This window comes from Phocoena sinus, chromosome 11 (assembly GCF_008692025.1).
Source record: "Phocoena sinus isolate mPhoSin1 chromosome 11, mPhoSin1.pri, whole genome shotgun sequence".
NCBI lineage: Eukaryota > Metazoa > Chordata > Mammalia > Artiodactyla > Phocoenidae > Phocoena > Phocoena sinus.
The window spans coordinates 69,913,749-69,936,032 of NC_045773.1; the positions used below are offsets into that span (position 1 = coordinate 69,913,749).

Here is a 22,284-nt window from a genome sequence, read left to right on the forward strand (position 1 = left end):
GATGCCTCCTTCCCTGACAGAAGGTTCCCCAATCCAGGTTCCACACCCACCTCCTTAGGGCCCCCAGCACCTTCCCGCCCCCACCCCCATCCACGGCATGCACAATGGTTTCAGAAGGACCCAAAGCAACATGTTCTGTGGCCCTGCTACTAACTCCCATCCCCTGAGATACCGTGTCGCGCTTTCCCCCGTGACGCGCCCTGTAGATCCAGCCTAGGCACGCTGACCTGGAACACGCCATGAACGCCCTCCCACACTGTGGCGTATTTCTCCAATGATCTGACCCCTACATGAATGAGGCCCACGTGGGAGGTCCAGTCCCGAACCCATTAGCTATGTTCACCCAACCCCTCCTCCACAAAATTCCCCCAACCCCTCAGCTGAACACACTGTAGTTGTAAGGTGTAATAAGAACCCAACTGGACCAGGAACCACTTAGTGACCTCTAAGTGCCTCAGTTTCCTCTCACGTATAATGGGTATAATCATAACATCTGTCCTTCCTGCCTGCCTGGTAGGATTGTCCAAAGGGTCCAATGAGATCATGTGGAGAGTATTATGAAATTCCCCAAGGTGCTATACGATTTAGGGGGTGGCTGTTGGAAAGGACCATCACTTAAGCCGGTCCACGGCCATTCCTCTCCTCGCTTAGGAAAACGCCACTGGTCTATCTACCACGAAAAATAACAGCACCCGTTACACAGCACTCACCATGGGCCAGCCATTGCTCCCAGCACCTCGCTTATAGCAATTCACTGAATTCTCCTAACGACCCTATGCCATGGGTACTATTATCATCCCCATTCCGCAGATGAGGAAACCGAGGCAGAGAGAGAGTAATCTGCTCACGTGACCAGGAAAAGAGAACACAGTGTAAGCCCTAGGAATGAGGGTCCAGTGCACACACACTCCCTACATAAGAAGGATCCTGAGGCTCATACTTCAGTGCCTAAGGATTCCCGGTTAATGTGCATGTTTCTCTCCTCCATCCTCCTCTTAGACCTAAACTTCCCAAGGACAAAAAGCAGGCCTTTCCCCATCCGAGGAAGGTTTCTCAAGAGTAAGGAGCCTGCCTCACGCGCTTGCGACCTCTCTGTGCCAGCAGCCCCCTGCCCAGATTATTGCCCATCTAAGGCCTGGGAAACCGTCCTGCCCCCAGTGTGACGGCCCTCACGTGTCATGTGCTTAGAAGCTGTGACTAGACAGAGGGGCTGGGATTTATGTCCATTCTAGACTCTCCCCTTAGTTCCCCTTCTCCCAGCTCAGCCCCTGTGACGCACGTTACCAGGCCAGGAGGAAGATTAAGCGGTTCCTTTAGGGTCAGCTGCCCCTAAACTGGGACCACAACCCCCAAATCTCTTCATCCAGTCAGTTTGCATTTGGGTGAGGTGGTAAGATGTCAGCTAAGTAGTGGGGCAGGGAGGGAACTGGGAAAGCAGCTTGAGAGTGCATTTCTTAAGTGGTTCTCATCACCCTTCCATCACCACTACATCATGTAGTTAATTGTGTGTGACCTTTAGCTGAGTCCTGAGCGCACACACACACACACACACACACGCGAATGCAGGTGAGGGAAGGCACTAGAAACAAGCCAGAGCTGGGCATCCCCACCCCAACTCCCACCTCCACCAAGTCCTAGAGTTCACAGGCAGGGCTGGAAAAACTACAGGAGTAGAAGTCAAATGATGGGTGTGGTGGAGGGCTGCGTGCCCACACAGACCGGAGAGATGATTCATCTTTGTAGCAACTGGCCTGCAGGGTGGTGCACACTAGGCGCTCAATAAATGCTTGTTGAATTAAACTGAATTGGTGAGGACTGCTGACCAGCTAGTCACGAAAGAGATGGATGAAGGACCATGGGCTTGATCACCAAATCCTAAACACACAGGCTCTCCGGACTTGAAAGCTTGATAGGGTGGAGGGAACACTTTAGAACAAGTAAAAGGACGCCTCACTCCCACACTGGCAGCAAAGTACAGACCTTACGGCCTCAAGAGGCGGAGTGGACTGAGACCATGAAAATGGCGCCAGCAAATCATGATGACCATACTTTGATCCTTAACAAGCATCATGAAAAGTGGCCATGACAGGGCTTCCTCCGCCCTGTGAGGACAGAAACGGTCCAATCCTGTCCCGCACCTAGGTGGAGACCTCGGTGGAAACGAGGCAGAATTGGGGCTGGAACGTCCGGGGGAGGGCTGACCTAGGGTGGAATTTCTCAACTGCAGGAGGAATTTCTCAACTGTCAATCGAAGCTCCTGAGAGCAGACGGAGAGCCAGGAAGGAATGATCACCAAACAGCCACACGAGTGCACACATGTCCCAGCAGAGAAGGACAGAGGGCTCCAGTGCAGCTCCATCACCTAGCGCGTGGATCACTTGGTGAGTTCCAGACGAAGCTGAAAGAGAACTTATTCCAGGTTCCCCTGCACCCCAGTGAGTCCTCCAGGACCTGTTGCCTTGTGCTGCACGACGACCTCTAACCTTTTACCTCCTTGACTCCAAGTTGCCATCCATCCTCCCTCCCTTCTGCCCCAGGAGGATTTATCTGGGTATTATAGTGGCTTCATTACAGGGCAACACTGAATCAAAGGATCAACTTGCCCACCCAGGAATCTTAAATACCTTTTTAGAATGACCGGGCCTCATCTTATGGCCCTTGTTGGGCATTTCCAGGAGCTCAGAAAGCCAAGCATGCCTTCACCTCCATTGCCATCACCCAGGAGGGGCTCCCACATCTCTTTCTCATCAGGTACTGAGACCCAAGCTGGAGCCTGAGCCCAGCTCACTCCCTAAGCTCCTCTAAGGCCTGCAGGCTGAGTGACCATATGTTACTCATTTGGGTGACCAGAGAGAGTCATGTAACAGCAAGACCTAGTTTACTACTAGTCTGAAGTAGCAGCCTGCACAGACTCCCAATATTAGCTGGGGATCATAGTAAATCCCCACCCCCAGCTTATTTGACGAAAGCTGCCTTAACAGGAGAATAGACCAGGAAGGGTAACTAGGAAGGAGAGTGCTAGCTTTGGAGAAAAAGAGTAGAAAGTAAGTCTTAGGGAGGGGAGATGGGAAGACCAAATAGATTCTGCATCCCTGTGAAGTTTTATTAGAGACCTGAGTTAAGGCGAAAGGGAAGACCTCCCTGTGTTGGCCTAGACCGAAGTGGGGTGTTGAGGGGAGATGGCCCAGGAGGGAAGTACAGAGGGAAAATTAGTTCAGAGAGACTCAGCGTTTTGTTTCCCATGCTGTGTCTGCTGTGAGTTAACGTATGGCGTGCACAGCTGGCCCCCCAGTACCCAGGACCCCCATAGATACCAAAATCCACGGATGTTCTAATCTCGTTATAAAATGGCACAGTATTTGCACCTAACCTATGCACATCCTCCCATATACTTTACAATCACCCCTAGATTACTTATAATACCTACGACAATGTGAATCACTGTAAACGCTAGGTAAATAGTTGCCAACACATGGCAAATTCAAGCTTGGCTGTTTGGAACTTTCTGAGATTTGTTTTTCTCTGAAAAATTTTGATTGAATCCACAGATGCAGAATCCACAGATAAGGAGGGCTCACTGTAAATGCATGGAGTTCTAAAGAGCCCAACTTTGCGATTTTGCAGTCTCTCATGTTTCGGGGCTGCCCTGTTAATACAGGACTGCGGCAAGGAGACCGAGACTCCATGCAGACAACCCCAAGCAGGTTGATATATTACAAGAGCTCAGTTTTGCTATTTAATCCAGCTTGACACAGTTTAACACCTAAGTCTTGTGTCTACAGTTCTAGTCTGTCTCCCGGGTTGGTCTGGTCCCCATTAGTCTTGATTCTTGGGGATATTCAAGAAAGCAGACCCAGATCTGTCCAAATTACATGCTTGGCTTTCTGTTGCTCAGAAGCAAGGCCACACACAGCCTTGCGTCTCCTCCACAGGACCTCCACACCTTCTACACAACTTGCCGCTACAAAGCAAGGAATCACCGGGAAAAAAATAAGGAGCACTAGATCACAACACAGGTAGGTAGTGTCATTGCTTAAACGTGCTCGGTGCATCAGCACGCAGCTTAACAAGCTGGCTTCTCGTACCTTTTCCTTTGACCTTCTGTTCACAGACTAGCCTTGTATTCCAGGACCATGCCTCCAGCCCTTCCCCTACCTCCCATCTTGATAAAATGGAGGTCTGGAGTGGGAGGGGGTTTTGCATCACTAGCCTGCTTCCGGGTGATGCTGATGCTGCTATAGTTCATGGACCACACTCTTGGCAGCGACATGCCAAGGTGAGTCTGTCCTCACCGTCTCCTGGATTCTCCCTGCCTCAAATCTACCTCTTTTTCTAATCCTAGTCCGTTTAGCCCTAAAACCTGCATTCGCAATGGTGGCAACAGCGCCCCCAAGGGGACAAAACTTTGTTACTGGGAGGGGTGAGAAAGCAGCTTACTCTTTTTGTATACGAAGCACAGCTGTACCTACAGTACATAAACAGATACACAGCATATCTGTGGTATTAAAATTTCACGGGGGTGCAATTATAAAAAATTGTGCCTAAAAAGTTTCCTGCGAGAGGGCAATCCTGAAAGAAGGATTGAGAAATACTGGCTGAAGGCTAACGCCCTCCACCCTCTCTGGTGCCAAAGCTTCAATAATGGCACCTGATTACAAAAGTGAATGATACATGTATCCGTGTGTCCCTTCCTAGCTGCCTGCCACCAATCCCTCCCGATTATCTGGACCAAAGACCCCTCTTCTGCAGGCTCTGTAGCATCCCTTTTCCCGGAAGGCACAGTGTCCATCTGCCTGGCCTATTATCTTATTGGGGAACTCCAGTCCCACGTGAAACTGATACATTAAAGCCCACATGTAATGCCCTCATATCTGGGCGTTATTGCCGTTGACACTTTAGTTACTCAGTCTAAATTAGGAAGGGGTCACAATTAGGAAGGGGTTGAGTGCAAAAGGGATTGCTCAGCGCATGAAGCGCATTCACACAGGCCTGCCCTCATATCAACGTTGGGAAGCCAGCATTTGCATCCTGACTTACCAGTAAAGAAACCAGGCCTCAAGGGCTCCCAACCCAAGTCACACATGATAGAGTCGGGTCTCCTGACTCACGGTCCAGTTCAGCCTACTGTCCCGTCTTCCATCCTGTCCAGGAGGACAATGCTGACTGTCTGATGGGAACTTTTAAAGAGTCGGGTATGAGCGAGAAAGGCAGGCAGGGACGACCATGAGAACACAGAGCTCCTCAGGGCTCTGTGATGGAGGCTCTGCAGTCGCCTCCTCAGTCAGGCCAGGACAGCGGGGCTTACAGACGTGCTGACCCATGGTACCTACTGATCCTCGCTTTGGGACAGAGGCAGTACAGAGGAGTTAAGAGTGTGGGCTTTGGATTCACACAGACATGAGAATTGAGTGACAGCTCTGCCACTTACTAGCTAACTGGCAGGCACCCAACTTCTCTGAACCTCGGTTTTCCCATCTGTAAAGTGGAGGTAACAACAGTGGCCATTTCACAGGATTGGGAGAATTCAATGAGATAATAACGTGAAGCTCTTAGCACTGTGCCTGGCACATAATAAGCAAACAAGAAATTGTTTGAAGGAGCTGGTCCTGATAGCCTAAGAAATTTCTCAGAGCATTCATTCTACTTGTTCAGTACCCCATGCCTGAAACTCCCCAAATTCCCAGTGATCTCTGAGAATTTACAAGAAGGCAAAATGTGCCTTCTATGGACTTCAGTGGGCTTTTGCTGTTCCTGAAGTCCTCACCTCCTCCAAGAAGCCATCCTGATTGCCCTCACCCTGAAGCATACTGAACGTGGCTATTTCCCTGGTCCCTATCTCCAGACCTGACTACCTGCTCCCTGAATATACCTTTTCTTAGGCCTGCCCATGTTGGTTAGACGACCTCTCCACTCCTGTTCCCATGATTCATTAGTCAGATCCCACTAAATACATGTCTGGGTTCGAGTCCCTCTTCCCGACTGGATGTGCCACCCAACTCCACAGACAGGACCCAGGTCCAATCACAGGCCCTGCACAGACCCCAGCAGGAGCTGTGTCCATTCACTTAGCCTGGGCCTGACACCAGCCCTGTGAGGCCACTCTTGGGGCAGCAAGAGGCAGAGAGGCAGAGAAGGAAAGGCAGGGGTTGGCTTCTGGAAGATATTTCACACTCAAGCTTGAGGTAGCAAAGCGTGATAGATGACACTTGTAAAACACAGAGTCCGAGCCTCCTGAGTAAATGTGCATGGCTGTAAAACTCCAAAGCAAACAAGAGGGAGGGAGGGAAGCAGGTGCCACAGCCCCAGAGGTGAAATCTGCTTCTCGAATATCAATTCCTGAAGTTTTCTTGGAGGGCTTCCTGGAGTCTTTTAATGATCAGCTTACATGTGATGGCATCAAACCCTCCTGGCAGTTATGTGGCAGGGGAGGCTGGGGACACTATCCTCCATGTCTCTGAGGGCCCCTCCGTCTCTCTAAACCTTCCGCCTCCACCCAAACACTCCTCCAGATCTACAGAGGAGTTTGGGGAGCACTGAGTCAAATATGGGGTCATACACGTCTGTAAGGCATATACTATTATTTTCTGTCACCGGCGGAGAGCACAGAGGCTCCAGTGCTTAAATAACAAAGATGTGGCAGAGCCAGAATTTGAACCCAGGCCCTCCAAGTGAGGGTCCCATTCCATCACAGGCATACCTTGTTTTAGCGTGCTGCATTTTATTGCCCTTCACAGATATCGTGCTTTTCACCAATGGAAGGCTTGTGGCAACCTTGCATCGAGCAAGTATATTGGCAACAGTATTTTTCCAACAGCATTCGTTCACTTCGTGTCTCTGTGTCACATTTTGGTAACTCTGCAGTATTTCAAACATTTTCATTTTTACTGTATTTGTTATGGTCATCTGTGATCAGTGATCTCTGACGTTACTACCATGACTTTCGGAGGATGTCAGAGGATGCTTAGAATTTTTTTTTTTTTTGCGGCATGCGGACCTCTCACTGTCGTGGCCTCTCCCGCTGCAGAGCACAGGCTCCGGACGCGCAGGCCCAGCGGCCATGGCCCACGGACCCAGCCGCTCCGCGGCACGTGGCATCCTCCCGGACCGGGGCACGAACCCGCGCCCCCTGCATCGGCAGGCGGACTCCCAACCACTGCGCCACCAGGGAAGCCCGATGCTTAGAATTTTTAGCAATAAAGTATTTTTTAATTAAGGTATTACATTGGGTTTTTTTTTTAGATATAATGCTCTTGTACACTCAATAGACTACAATATAATGTAACTATAAGTTTTATGTGCACTGGGAAAGCAAAAAATTCATGTCACTCACTGTATTGTGATGTACGCTTTATTGCAGTGGTCCGGAACTGAACCTGCAACGTCTCCAAGGTGTGCCTGTATATGACAACTCCATCCCTTCAAATAAGTTGGACCCTAACACTCTAACTGCACTCAAAATAAAATTGCAAAACACCCAGATGGTTCTTGCTTTTGTCCAGGGTCCCGTTCCATTCGGCTGTCTCTGGTTGCTTTCTGCTCTACATCTCTGCTCTCAGTCTAGAAGCCTCCCCCAACAGAATGGAAAACCGCCAGACGCCAATATTGTACTCATCTCCACTTCAAGACAGGGGACTTTCTGAAAGAGAACTGCTCCACCCCACAGGCTAGAGAGACTTGACATTCCTGACACTTGGAGGCCAGAACCCCCCTGGATCCTTGATTTTACTTCAGGGCTGCAGCCAAGACACAAAAGTGATTTCCACTGTAGCCAGACCAGGGCTTGGGTGGCCAAAAGGCTGCTCGATTCTCCCAGCGGCCCCACCTACCTCGTCTGCATCTCCCACCCCTTCCACCCTCCATCTCCTCCTCAGTCTCGCCTCCTGGAAGCTCCCTGCTCACCCTCTCTCAGGCCACACTCCCCAGCTTCTCAGATTTCAGGGCCTGGGAAAAGAACTGGCATCTCATAGAAGCTGGGAGCCTGAGCCCCGGAGCAGGCAGCCAGGTACCCGGTCCAGCCCGACAGGGGATGGAGCTGGGAGCCCACCGCCCAGAGAAGCACCGCCAGAGGGTGAAACAGAAATGCCAAGTTGGCTGTTTGTATTCCCCAGGGCAAGGGCAGGGAGATAAGTAATTACATTCCTGGGCAGGAATTAGACCAGAAGCTCTAAACTGAGGGCTGGGCAGGGAGCCTGAACAGAAGCATGTGAGGAGACATAGGAGAGACGGAACTCCGCACCCCTAGCCAGAGTCAGAAGGGAGAGACGACATTCCAGCGTCAGCTGAAGGGCCCAGGCAGCTGGCGTGGTCTGCAGAGGCTGCCAGCTCCAAGTGCAGGCCCTCGTGAGCTTCCGAGTCCCCCCTGCAGATCCTGATCCCCTTCAGCCCCCAAGGTACCCCACAAACGAGTCCCGCAGCCAGCCGGGCTCCACTGCAAGCGGCTCCATAAAGCTCTTCGTAGAGGGCAGCGAGCAGCCCAGCACACGACCCCAAGATCTGTGCTCCCAGCCTCCCCACAATCTCCCCACCTGGGTCTCCCCACCGTGAGTTCCAAGCTGGCCCCCATCCACGTACAACAACCCAACAAGAACCTCTCAGTCTGGTCCCTGGGAACTTCACAGCGGGCAGCTTCCTGCCTCGCTTTGCTCCTCCCCAGCCACGGGGGGTCAATTTCCTGAAGCCGCCCCCTCCCCCAGCCCCACAAGACCAATCAGTCCATTCCAGCCACAGAGGCCCCCCTCCCTGACACATGCATGCACACACATACAATCACACTAACACGTACACACACTCCACAGTGGCGAGGCAGAGGGTCAGCATCTACCGTCATGCCTGTAACTCCTGCTCGGAGTGCGGGCTCTGGCGAGCGCCCTCTCCCCGAGGGCTTCTGACGGTCTGAGGACATCTCAGCAGGCACTTGGTGTTGGCCTGGCTCAGTCCCTTTGCGGTCTCTGCTCCAGCTCCCTCCTATTTCTCTTTCAGTTTCTGGCTCTCAGGGGCTCTGTCTCCCTCGAACTCGCTGCCTATGTCCTTTGTACTGGGGTGAAGGAAAGATGGGCAGGACACCTCCCTGTCATCCCCTAGGGTCTGTGCAGAGCAAGGCACTGCCGGCCTCCAAGCAGCTGTCCACCGCTTTCCCTCCTCCCTGCCCAGGCCAACCTTAGAACCAGGGCAGGGCTGGGTGGGAGATAGACCTACCAGCTAGGCACGGCTAATGCCAGTTTCCGTACTGCTTCATCATGCCATTCTGATGCCCCAAGCTGCACACGCACAGTCTCCCTGATCTCCCTGCCTTCTACCTGAAGACAGGACAAGGTCCCCGGGGTTGCCCTACCTGCCTGCCTCCCTAAACTGCAATGATTCCTTCCTTCCCTCCATCAGCACTGAGTCAACCTTCCACACCGGGCTCTACCCCACCCCACCCAGCCCACAGAGCGCAGGGAGCCCTGGCGTCCGACCCAGCCCCCAGCAATCGCTCTAGCCAGGCTTCGCATGTGGAGAGATGCAACAGAGTGGTCTGGTGGCAAAGTTCTCCTGCTGTTTCAACGTTTCCGTATACCTGCGGCTCCTGTCTCTCCCTCTTGCTCTCTGGCCTCACACTGACCCGCTCTCCCCGCTCCTCACCCCCACTATCGGAAAAAAATAAATAAATAAAGGAAATAAAGAAAAGGAAACCTCCCGCGACAAAGATGGGCGAAAAGAGAAGAGGGTATTCGCATGACTGCCCAGGTGAGGGAGTCCTCAACTGAAAAAGAAAGGGATGCAAAGTTCCCGGCTCCCCCGGTGCTTTCAGCCCAGCGCCGAGCTCCCGCGGACACCCAGATCGCTGAGACGCAGCGGCGGCGACCACTCACCTGGGCGAGGCAGCATCTACCCCCGGTTGGGAGGCACCGAGGCCGGCTCCGCGGGGCGCCCGGGCTCCCTGGCTCGGCCACGCATCCTTCCCTGCCCAAGACCGGCTCGAGCTAAGCCCTCCGGCTCCGGCGAACGTAGGCAGATGGTGGCCTTGGACGTCCACGCGGGGAGAGCCCTGAGCGGTTTATTCAGTTATATCCACGGCATTTAGCAAGAAGAAGGGAGGAAAAAGCACAACTTGCTCTCTTCCGGATTTAAAAAAGCAAAAAAAAAAAAAAAAAAAAAAACAAAAAAACAGATAATCCCTCCCTAGGAGGACGCCGGTAGGATTTTCCAGATCGAAGAACCCCGGGCATCCCCAGGAACCTCAGGCATCTTGGAATGTGGGGCGTCTTCAAGTTCAGACGAGCCAGCCGGTTTGTGCGTGAGAGAGAGACAGAGAGACAGAGAGACAGTGACAGAGAGAGAGAGAGAGAGAGGGAGAGAGAGGGAGAGTGTGTGTCTCAGCGAGAACGAGCCAGGCACTCACACCCACACGCACACAAACACACTCCCCCCGCACGCCCCGCAAGCACACTGCCCCACACGCGCGCGAGCGCGCGCGCCCCCGTCACACACACACACACACACACACACACACACACACGCACGCACGGCGATCGCACGCATGGAGCCGGGAGGGAGCCGGACCGGCTGCCGCGGCCGCGCGAGGCCGGCGGCACAGACAGCCCAGCGGCCGGAGGCGCCCGGGACCCCGGGCCGTGCGCACCGTCTCCGCCGAGCTCCCCGGCGAGGCCGCCCCCAGAGGCGGCCGGCGGAGCTGCAGGAGCCGGGAGCCAGCCTCGGGCCAGCCTCGGGCCAGCCGCGCGTCGCACCCTCTTCCGCGCCGACCCACCCGGCCGCCGGAACCTGAGGGCTCGGGGGCCCCGCGGGGGTGGCGCGAGGGCAGCCGCTGGCCAGCCGGGCCCGCACGAAGGGGAGGCGCGGGGCCGGGGAGGGCGGCAGGCGGGCCTTGCGCTCCGGGAGCCGACAGGGCGGACTCGGTGGCCGAGCGGCGCGGGCAGCCCCTGCGCCAGGCGAGCCGGGTGGCCCGGGCTGCGCGCTGCGGCCGGAGCCGGTGCTGCCGCCTCACGTGCAGAGCGCGCCGTGCAGCCTTCAGCCCGCCGCCTGCCGGAGAAAAACCCAACAGCGCCGGCCCTGGGCTGGGGCTGGGGGCTGGGAGGATAGCGTCCACCCAGCCCTGGCCCGGTTCTGATTCCGACACCCTAGCGAGGCGACCCAGGACAAATGAGCGCCCGGCGCATGCACACGCATGTTTAGACTTTTCGTGAGTATCGCCAGAATCTGTGAAGTGTGCAGTGGCGCCAACTGCACGTCACCTTCCCTTGTTTGATCCTCCCAGCGACCCTCATTTGACGTGTGAGGAAACTGAGGCTCCGAAGAGTAAAGCGATTTGTCCGAGGCACGCGGTACATAGTTGAGTCCCCACTCCAACACTACTGTGGACTTAGCATCAGAAGCTCTGGGTCTGGCAGGGGTCTCATCTAACTTTGGTTTTTCTCTCTGCCCACTGGGATCAGCAACCAGTTCTTGGGAAGAGAGGACCAGGCTCTGCCTTACTGGGCTTCCCAAGAGGTACGGGTACCTTTCCCACTGAAGGAACTGCAAGTTTGAGATTCCTGCTTGTACTCCAGCTGCTAAACCCAGGGAGAATGTCTCAATCCATCTCTTCTCTCCTACTGGCTACACCTCCCATGCACCTGTCCCAGATACCCACAGGGAGGCACATGTGGCATATGGATGTGTCTCTGCAGCCCAGGATTGGCTCAGCTGCATAAATCTGTAATACAAAACCCTGCCTCCTCTCTGTGTGCATATAAGTGGATGAAAATCTGCTGAAGCCCAGGCACCTAGACCCCCATGTGGTGGCCACCCTCCCCATGTACACTCAGGGAAACTGCTAGATCAGTGTTCTGCAGACCCTGAAAGACAAATCCTTCCCTGGGGGGATGCTAGAAAGCCAGAGGGGAAAAGGGCATGGCCAGGATGAAATTCAAGGTACATCAGAGTGGGTTGACACAAGAAAAGAGGGGCTGAAACAGGGGGTGGGGATAGAGGAAGGGAGGAGAAATGAGGAAAGGAAGAAGGAAGGAGGAGGTAAGTAGAAGGAGGTGGGGGTAGAAACAGGAGGATGTGCAGGTAGGGGAAGCGGAAGATCAGCAGGAGAAGGGTTTTCTTCCTCCCTTACCCTTTGGTTTTGCATTCCATAGGTGAGGACTCCAAAGGGAGGGGTCAAGAGTGGAAGGAGGAGCTATAGCCCGGATTCAAGTCTCTGAATTGCCCCCAAGGGTCAGGGGCATCAGGCTAGATTATCTCCTTACACCAGAGTCACCCATGAGAGGACCAGAATCTAGTGGCAGGGATAGGATGAACCTGGCACCAGAGCAGAGACGGAGCTCCACTCAGAAACCAATAAGGCGTTAGGATGGCATGAAGGCCAGGGATGCTGGAGGGATAGCCCCATCCCTCCTCCAAAGGGAACACAATACCCCATCAAGAAGTTGTCCCAGCTCAGAGAAGGGAATGGATATCCCAGGAAGAGCCAGGACCGGGATCATTTCTTGCACTTTGGGTAATTCTGAGGACAGCTGGCTTATTTTGTGAGTAATATTTGCCTCACCTGAGCACTCAGCACTGGGCTAGGAGTCAGGTGGCCTGGATGTTCACCGTGGCTTCGTACTAACAAGCAATGTGACAATTCCGTCCCCTCAAAGGAGCTGGCCTGTGTGCTTTAAGGGCCGGTCCAGCTCTAGGAACCCCTGAGTGACTTTGGCAGATGGAGAAAGGTGGGGACCCAGATGCTCCTTGGGAGGCCAAGAGAAAACCAGTCTGCAGTCACCATTCACGGTAGAAAATCCCCGGAAGATAATCCACACTTCGGTAATGGAAAGGTGAAGGATGGTGGATTTCTTGTTTCCTTGAGCAAGCCCAGGAGGCCTGGGTAGGGACAATGCTGTGCTAGCTATCTGTCTGCTTTTACTGACTGCTGACCACAGAGGTGGGCCGGGGCTTCCCAAAGAGGTGCTACTATCATCCTGTATGAGAGAGGGAGAGAGGTGGGGTTGGGGGGAGACGGAGAGAGAGAGGGAGGTACAGCGAGGAGAGAAAGCTCGTATACAATCCATTCTAATGGTAGGCATTGGGATTCTTCTGGATTTCACAAGTTCACTTTTCTAAATAACCCTGTGATGAACATCTTTGTACCTACGTCTTTGCCTGCATTCTCGCTTCTTTGCTTGGGCTAGATTCCCTGAAGTAGAATCACTGAGCAGAAGGGTATGAACATTTTCAAGGCTTTTTGTACATACTTCTTTGTTTCAGTTTTAGAGCCAAGGCACTAAAGTGCAGGGCAGCTAAATGATTTCCCAGAGAGCTCCCAGCAGGCACTTAAGAATGTTTTCACACACCTTTTCACGTCTCTATGTGGTAGGGAATGATGGTGTCTGTGCCTCACACAGCACAGCAGGGCAACGCTGCATCCTTGGGGTACTGGGATGACTCCAATACCCCGATGTGGAGAACGCTCAAGCGCCCCTTGCCCCCCATCATGGCTCATCTTCCCCTGCTCTCCTGGGCACTCCTGACCGGCTTCACCCTGTTGTCTAGCTTTCTGGCTGAACTATAGTTACCAATCCCCCTCCCCCTACTTGTGGTTGGCTCCCAATACCCGCTGGCTCAATGGGATGGCAGTGCATGATAAGAGTTCTTGGGAGGGTCTGGAGGTGGAGAGGCATTCAGCCTGAAGAAGAGAAGGCCGAGTTGGCCTGGGCCTTCATAACCAATAGAAGGACCCCTGTGCAAAAGACAATGAGGGGCCTCTCTGTATCCACTGAATATGAAAAAGAGAGAGAATGGGTGTAAAAAGCAGTGAGGGGTTCAGGTAGCTAACGGGACAGAGCCAGGTGCCTGAGGATATGGAATCACAGGGCCGAGGCTGTTGAGCCTGCTCCAGAAAAGAACAGTCTATAATCCCAGGAATGCACTGGATGCTTCTTGGCACACCATGGCCTGAAGACTGATTCTATGGACCACAGGAATCGGAGAGATCCTAGGGCACAGTCTCATAAGGCCTTGGGACCTCCCTCCACCAAGTCTACTGCATGGCTAGAAGCTAAGAGGCATTCCTAAATCCTTAGGCCCATTCTCTCTGCTTCCAACAGGACTAACAGCCAGCCTGATCCCACTTTATCCCACAGGCCTTGTAGAACTTGCAAAGTTTCCTCAGGAGCCTAGCCCCAGAGTGTACTTTCTAGAGATACAGGTCCAGTGTCTTTTAATCCTGCAGTGCCCTCTACCCCTCCTCCCTTCCCAAATGCTGGAGTAAGAAGGAGCCAGAATAAATTCCTATTAGTATGCATATGTATTCCCAAATTCCTTAACAGAACGGCTCACACCACCTACAGCCATTAGCTGGAGTTTGTTTTCTAAATCCAGTTTGCTTTTCATCATCAAGTCCTCTGTTTGTCTCTCCCCGTCCCCCAGGCCCCATGGGTTCCCTTCACAGCTTCACTCTCTTGCCCCAATCCCAGGTCTCGGGTTGGGTTCCTGATGCATCAAAATGTCAGACAATCCTGAAAGATCACATTCAATCAACAAGGAAGTCTTCTGCATACCGCCTAGCACTCTGCAGGGGAGGAAACAGGAAGGAAGAAGGCGGAGTCTCTTTCTGGAGAGAAAGGACACAAACTGACATCAGCACTGCACCTTGCAGTCTATAAAGAACATTTGCAAATGCCGCCCCACTAATTTGTCCTAACAGTCGCAGGCAATAGATCGTTACCCCTGTTTCACAAACAAGGACATGGTGGCTTCAGGAGTTTGGAGCTCTTGTTGGATGGCACTGGATTTCAAATCCAGTCTTCGGACTCCACATCCCAGGCTCCTTTCTGCGTACAAGGCAGCCTCTCTAATACTAGCCTGGATGCCACTAAGTGGTGAGTTACCAAGTACGCCTGAAGTGCAGTAGACATCCAGAGAAGAGAAGGCCAAGGCAACGAGGGCCAACTTGGTGGATATTTCACAGCTTGAGAGAAGCACCCTGGCAAATGCAGAGAGTTGGGAGACCCTGGAATTGTGGGGTTGAAAGAGCACCAGAGGGGAAGATAGAGGATCTGGATTCTGGCTTTTTAATGTGACCTTGGGCAACTCTTCCTCTCTCTGGACCTTAGCTTCTCCATCTTTAAAGAGAGAGATTTGGAGCTAAATGGTCTCTAAGATCCCAGTGAAGAGCAGTAAAGGAATCAGGCCTCAGGAGCAGGGCTTAAGGCAACAGATGCCAATGACTTCCCTGGCTTTTGCCTCCTGCCAGGGAATCCCCAAATCTTGAGGGTGGTATTGAAGCAGAAAACATTGTGGGCTGGGGGAGGTGCCCAGGAGGATCTGGGAAGGACCATAGCTCTTAGCTCCACCCAGTCGCCTGTCGCAGCACCCCCAGTGCTTCACCAGACCACCTTGGCGGTCCCAGTCTCCTCTCTTGCCATCAGGCGCATACCAGTAAGGGTGCTAGGCAACATTTAGGGCACACGCGTGTCAGCCGCTCCTCGGCACCCTAGACAATGGCCATTTTATTTAATTCCCACAAAAACCTCTGAGGTAGGTACTATTACTGTCTTCATTTTACACACATGGAAACTAAGGCATAGAGAGGTTGAGTCACTTGCCAGGTCAGAGAGTTGGTGAGTAACAGAGCCAGAATCCTAACCCCGGCACTCTAACTCCAGAGCTCCTGCTCGAAGTGACTGGTTGTGAAGTAAACTGGTTTAAGGAGAATCAAGGCGGGGATTCATTTTGTCATTCATTCATTTTGTCACTCTCAAAACGGATAAGCAACTTCCCTCCTTTCATACCAACTCTTAGTGCCTCCTTCACCTCTCCCTGCCTTTTTTTATGTATTGTTTGGATCATATAGTCATAGGTATGCAGTTTGTTTTATAATCCAGTCGACCTGGAAGCACAGCTGTAGTCATTTATGTCCCTGCCTCACCATCCTTCACCCAAGAGATTTATCACAGCAGGAATCGACTGACTACGAAATTCTTTCCATTCCTTAATCAAGCCTTTGGCTTTTCTTTCAAAGGAACTTGGAGAGCGGAGCAGAAACCAACCCATTCTTGGTCCCAAGCAGGGCAATAATTCAATTTCATCTAATAAAACTGCCTTTGTAAGCGTCATGTGAAAAATGCAGAGAAGGATTAAGGGAAAAATCAGCTGTGGCCCCATCTTACGCTCTAGTTTAGCAAATGACTAGAATATAAAGGAATTAGGTAAAAATTAAAAGTTTGGGAAATTTTTGTATTTACAGAATAGAGAGATCACTTCCAAGCAAGAAAATCAGACAAGACTTCAAGGAGGCATTAAAATTTGAATGACACTTGAAGGATGAACAGCATTTTGGTGAGTAAAGAGATGAGAGAAACTGGCAGTCCAGGTGGGGTTAAAAGTACAGGTGACAGCAAGGAGGCAGGACAGTAAACTGGGTGTGCAGGCATGGGGAGTTTTCTTGTGTCACCAAAGCAAGGACAGAAGAAGGAATGGTGGTTAGAAATGTAGGCTTTGGATACAGACTCTCGATTTAAATTCACGTCCCCCACCTGTAAGAGAAGTTACCTTAGGCTAGTTGCTGAGCTTCTCTGCAGTTCCATCTCTTCATCAGTAAAGTGAGATTAATAATAGTGACAATAACACAGTCTGGATGAGAGGATTAAATGACATAAATGACCTTAGAATATTAGATAAAGCGGCACATAGTAAATTTTCAAGAAATGTTAGCTGTCATTACTATTATTATTATTCAAGAGCATAGTGAGAAATAAAAGGGCTTCCCTGGTGGCGTAGTGGTTGAGAGTCCGCCTGCCGATGCAGGGGACACAGGTTCGTGCCCCGGTCTGGGAAGATCCCACATGCCGCGGAGCGGCTGGGCCCGTGAGCCATGGCCGCTGAGCCTGTGCGTCCAGAGCCTGTGCTCTGCAACGGGAGAGGCCACAGCAGTGAGAGGCCCACGTACCGCAAAAAAAAAAAAAAAAGAACATAGTGAGAAATAAAAGAGCAGAATAGGTTGGCACTGCCTTGGCTCCAGGTTCCTTTGTGCAAATAACTGTGTAACACTGAAGTGCTTTGAATAGATCTATGTAGGGGTTTGGTGGTTAAACTGCTGGGAGAAGTACTCGAATAAAAGAAAAGCATGTATAAATGTATTGAAATAGTCCAGGTGGGGGGAAAAACCATCACAACGAAGGCTATAGTAGTGACAATAAAAGAGGGTGGATGTAAGAAGTAGAATGGGCCAGACCTCAGAGATGCCTAGCTGTGAGGTCTGAGGAAGAAGATGTTTGGGGTCAAAGCCCACTTCATGTTACGAAGGCTACTTGGCTAGAAGGATGGTCGGTGTCCTTGAGAGATACTGGGAATACGGGAGAAAGTGGGAGGGGAGATGGGGAATGATGAGTTCCACATTGCATGTCTGGAGATTGAGAGCTTGGGGATACCCAGGTCCTGTTGTTCAGGACGTAACTGAATAAGTGGGTCGGGAAGAAATAAAGGTAGAGTGGAGGTGGAAGGTCATGGGAATGGAGGAAGTCCTCAGGGGAGAAAGCATAGAGTGAGAGAGAGGTGGAGGTTAGGAACCTACCCTTACTGGGCTTTACTCCACCTGTGGTCCTGCGCTAGCCATTTTACACATATTACCCATGATCCTCCCTGCAAAGCAGAGATGGGTTGGCCCCATTTTATGGATAAGGAGACTGAGGCTCAACAAGATTAAGTAGCTTGTCCAGGGTCACCTTGTGAGAGAAGCCAGACAAGGAGACAGAGAAGCAGCCCACAGAGTGGTAGAAGAACAGGCTCTTATCATGGGAATCAAGGAAGGGGAGGGGGCTTGGAGCTTTGCTACCCAATTTCCCCATGCCAGGGCTCACATAGAAAATATATGTATACAACATGGAGGGTCAGTAGAGAGGCTGATTTTCCCCGGGAGACAACTTGCCCTCCAGACTCCCCTGACTCTACATGGCTAGTCCCAGTCTGAAGTAATCAATATCTCAGCACAGCATTAAACAGGGATGACATTGAAAAAGATCTAACAACAGGTATACCCAGGTACCCACTAATACGAGCAGAAGCCCCCTACCACACCAAACATCATTCTGTTACATAATGAGAGGTTCATCTTGGGGTCCTAGAGCAGGGGCTTGGGCAGCCAGGTGGTGGAAAGGGACACATGGGGGACTCTGGCAGTGGTTTGAAACTATGACTATATTTTCATTACCCATATGGCTGAATGGTACATCCCAGGCCTGCCTGTGACCAATCTCTAGCACAGCCCTGTGCCGCGACACACCAGCTGGGGCCACTGGCTGAGAATTTGGTTAAATAGTGTATTTGAGCTGGCAGAGGAGCAGGTCTAGGAGGAAGGTGACTGGTAAAGCAGGGCTATCTGGCTTGGTGATTCGGAGGTCATTGTGGCCTTTAAGAGAGCAATTTCTGCAGTGTTATGGGTGTGGAAACCAGATTGCTAGTGGTTGGGACTGAGTGGGAGGTGAGGAAGTAGAGGCGGTGAGCGTATAATACTTTTTCGAGGAGTTTAGCTGTGAAAGGAGGGTGGAAGGTGGGATGGAAGCTCAGGAGAAATCAGAGTGGAGGAAAGAGTTTATTGGGGGTGGGAAACACTTGGGTGTAAGCCAGAGTGAAGCAGCCAGCGTAGAAAGAAAACAAGAAGAGATCTTCCAGGGGAGGGGAGGGGAGGGGAGGGGAGGGAAGGGAAGGGGAGGGGAGGAGAAGGGAGGGGAGGGGAGGGAGGGAAGGGAGGGGAGGGGAGGGGAGGGGAAAGGAGGGGAGGGGAGGGGAAAGGAGGGGAGGGGAGGGGAAGGGAGGGGAGGGGAGGGAGGGGAGGGGAGGGGAGGGAAGGGGCAGGAAGTGTTAAGGCATGAACCCTAGAAAGAGGAAGGGGTCCTTCTTCTGCAGAGACCAGAGGAAAGGAACAAAGGAAAGGAGACGACAGATATTTTGAGGTGGAAGGAAGTGATATGTGGTCTGGAAGGAAGTGGTATGTGGTCTGGATCTTGCAAGTTGAGTGGTACAGAGAGAGGAAGTGGGATTTGAGGGGAGAGGAAGGTTGGAGCAGGCCCCTGGGGATGAGACAGCCAGGGGATGAATATGAGTATTTCAGGCAGAAGCAATGCCCATTGTTTTCATTAAGCTGTGATGAAAACTCAGGCAGGTCACGTGACTTTGTCCTGCCATTTGTCAACCTGAGAACAACAGAAAGAACCAGGATGTTTGTGCTCTAGGATTTCGGGTAGTTAGGAGGGAGTGGGGACATACTGAGTGTGCAGTGAACTTGGAGTCCTTGTGAAAGATGGATTCTGAGGTCCTAGGTAAGCAGGATAGTGCTAGGTAAGCACTGAGGTCCTAGGTAAGCAGGTAAGCAAGATAGTCAGGGGTTATTGGTGGGGAGTGGGATGAGCTTGCTCTGAAGGGGATCTGGGGTTCAATAGGCATAAAGTGAAAGATGGATAATAACATGTGGCCAAGAACAAAGGAAAAAATGAAGTTCCAGATTTGGGGGACTGTGTTGAATGGTGCCTGTTGGCAGGAGACCCATACCTGCTCTTTCATACTCTCCCCCGTACCACAGGGGTTTGGACACCTGAAAAACTCATTTCCAAGACTCCTTTGCCAGTTAGATTCTGCATCGGATCCACTGATGGGAAGCACTCAAGTGGGGTTAGAATGCACAAAGAAGGTGGAAGTTCTTTTCTGCTTGTGGTAACAGCATTAGCAGGGCTGTGAGATCCTAGGCTTCGTGAAGTTACCAACCTCTGGGGAATAGCATCTTCTCTTTTTTGCTTTGAAAATCCAGCCAACCCCTCTCACACACATTCCCTGTATTGAATTCCCCTCTGTTTGAAATACCTAGGGTGGTTTCTGTTTTCCAGATGAGACAGTTTTGCCTGTTGGAAAGCCCAGGATGTAACTGGGCATATGATATGGATGGCTGAAGTAAAGAGGAGATGAAGGGCTTAGGATGGGGAGTTCTGAGGTCAAATAACTGAGAAATCAGGGAGTGAACAGCTCAGCATAAGAATCCATAGTTGAGGCTAGAGAGGAACTCTCACACCCCCCTCCGGGCTCTGAATTCTATTGGGATCGTGGGCTATCCCCCCAAATATTCCTTCCCAACTTTCACTCAGGCAGACCACTATCCTTACCCCCGCCTCCCCAAGTTAACGTCTTCTGTACCCCATGGGTTCCACTGACTGATCAAACTGTGATATGTTTGCTATCCATTCTCCCCACTACTCCCTCCTAAACTATATCCTCTTCTTAGTTTTCCCACTTCCCCAAATCCCCAGGAATGTGTTTTGTCCCCTGTTTTTGAAAGTCTTATTCCTTAATATAATTTCTTAATCTGGAGCCCATGGGGATCCTAAGGGTTAGTATTTGCACAGTTAATTTCACATGTATGTGCATGTAGCTTTTTTGTCCCCCCGCCCCCCGAGAGAGAGGCTATCATATTTATCACACTTTCAAAGGGATCCTCGTTCCCTTCACCTTGGGTGTGGTTCTAGGAAGAAAGAGAATAATCACTGATGAGTTTTAGAACTTAATTTGCTCAAGGTCTCTAGCTTTTTCTGTGACCTTGAAAAAGCCATTTTTTCACCCCTTGGGACTCAGTTTCTTCATCTGTAAAGTGGAAACAATAATTCTTACTTTTCAGGATTATTATAAGGATGAGAAATAGTATAAAAGCCAGCACAGTGCTGGGCATGGGTGACTTTTAATGAAAGTCAGCCATTGGAATTGAGCTAGTTTGGGTTCCTCCAGAAACAGACCTTTAGTAGGAATTTCAGTATGAGTATTTTATTTGGGAGGTGACCTAGAAAATGTCAGTGGGGGGTGGGGTGAGAAGTGAAGAAAGAAAGGGGAGTCACCCAATAAGGCAAGTATTTTCAGTTGGAGCTCATTCCACTGGGGATCTCTGGGATACGGTGTGAAGCGCGCTCTGAATTATCCCCTCCAGGGGTGAGGGAGTGGGGTATTTATCCACCTACTTGCTGCATATCATTGCCTGAGGGCTTCCAGGGACATTAACTCTCCAGCACAACTGGTTCCCTTGGCCAGGAAAAACCCTCAGGCATAAATTTTCAGTCATTTATAGTAGCAATTTAGTTGTATAAAGGTAAATGCTCAAGAGATAACAGCAGGGCAATGATAGCAACTGCACAGTGACTAATAGGAAGTCTTCCCCTGTCCTCACAATGAGCATTGGTAGAGTCCCCACCCCCTGCCCCATTACCCCTTAGCTTGTCCTCTTTGCTCCGTGCAGGGCTAGCACTATAGTATCCTGTACACACATATGTGTCTCTCCAAGAGGACTCGAACAGGGGTTGTATCTCACCCTAGGTCTCTGACACTAGGATTTGACATAATGGCTGATACAAAATGGAAATATCTGGTACATGTCTATAACGAATTAACTGCCCTCAGAGTGGCTGTTTGGAGGTTTCTGATGACCCCACTCTGCCAGAGGGGTGGCACCATTAGGCATTCCACACACACTGTAGGAGATTTATGCCCCCTCCTGTTTCTGTGGCAGGTGCCTTTATCACAGCGTGTATGGTTCCTGAATCATTTGCCAAGGGATTCATGTCCCAATATTTTAATCTCCAAAGGGATGATATTAGAAATTCCGTTTTAAAAAGGAGCTGTTTAGGGTGTCAGTATGCTATGATAATTATCTGGGAGGATTTTCCCCCTCTGCTTCTCCTTGAACTATACTAGTAAGCTCTTTTTCACCTCAGATACAAAGAACGGGAAGAATATGGACTATTTATGTGTGTCCCCCACCCCACCCTCATCCTCACCTCCCATCCCCATATTGCCAACTCATGGGGAGTGTACCCTGTTCCCCGGAGCACACGCCTGAATAAGCCTGATTGCTTTCCTGTATTTCTTTATAAAACTTTAAATATTCATCATGCCATCAAATCAAATGGGATTCTTTGGCTGTCATTCTTTTCAACACACTGAGTTCTTTTCTCCAGTACCTGTCCTATCACCATTTGAAGCCTCTGGAGACTTGGCATTTATCTAACGTTACCCCCTATAAGCTTGGCTCCCAATCAAGTGAGAGGGATGCTAACAGAAACAGAAGGCTGGGGCTTGTTGCTGAGGCCGGGAAATCAGTTGGAGGTTTGAGGGACAGCAGAGAAAGACCAGCCATTTCTCCTAGCTCAAAGAAGGAGATTTGAGGATGAAAGGCCGCCATCTCTGCACTATAGCCATTTATAACCAGCCTGAAGTTGGGTGAAGCACCGCGCAGGAGAAAGCCCCGCGCTGCGGCTGCAGCAGGATTGGCGCGCCGCCGGGTGCAGG

General features: G+C 51.4%; 1 protein-coding gene across 1 annotated transcript in view; it reads right to left on the reverse strand.

The window, feature by feature from the left end:
- Positions 1-10,474, reverse strand: part of LRFN2 (leucine rich repeat and fibronectin type III domain containing 2) — a 176,248-nt gene extending 165,774 nt beyond the window's left edge. Inside the window, exon 1 of the mRNA XM_032649201.1 lies at positions 9,852-10,474. The gene's annotated coding sequence lies outside the window, so the exon portion shown is untranslated. The remainder of the gene's footprint in view (positions 1-9,851) is intronic.
- Between the last annotated feature and the right edge of the window lie 11,810 nt (positions 10,475-22,284).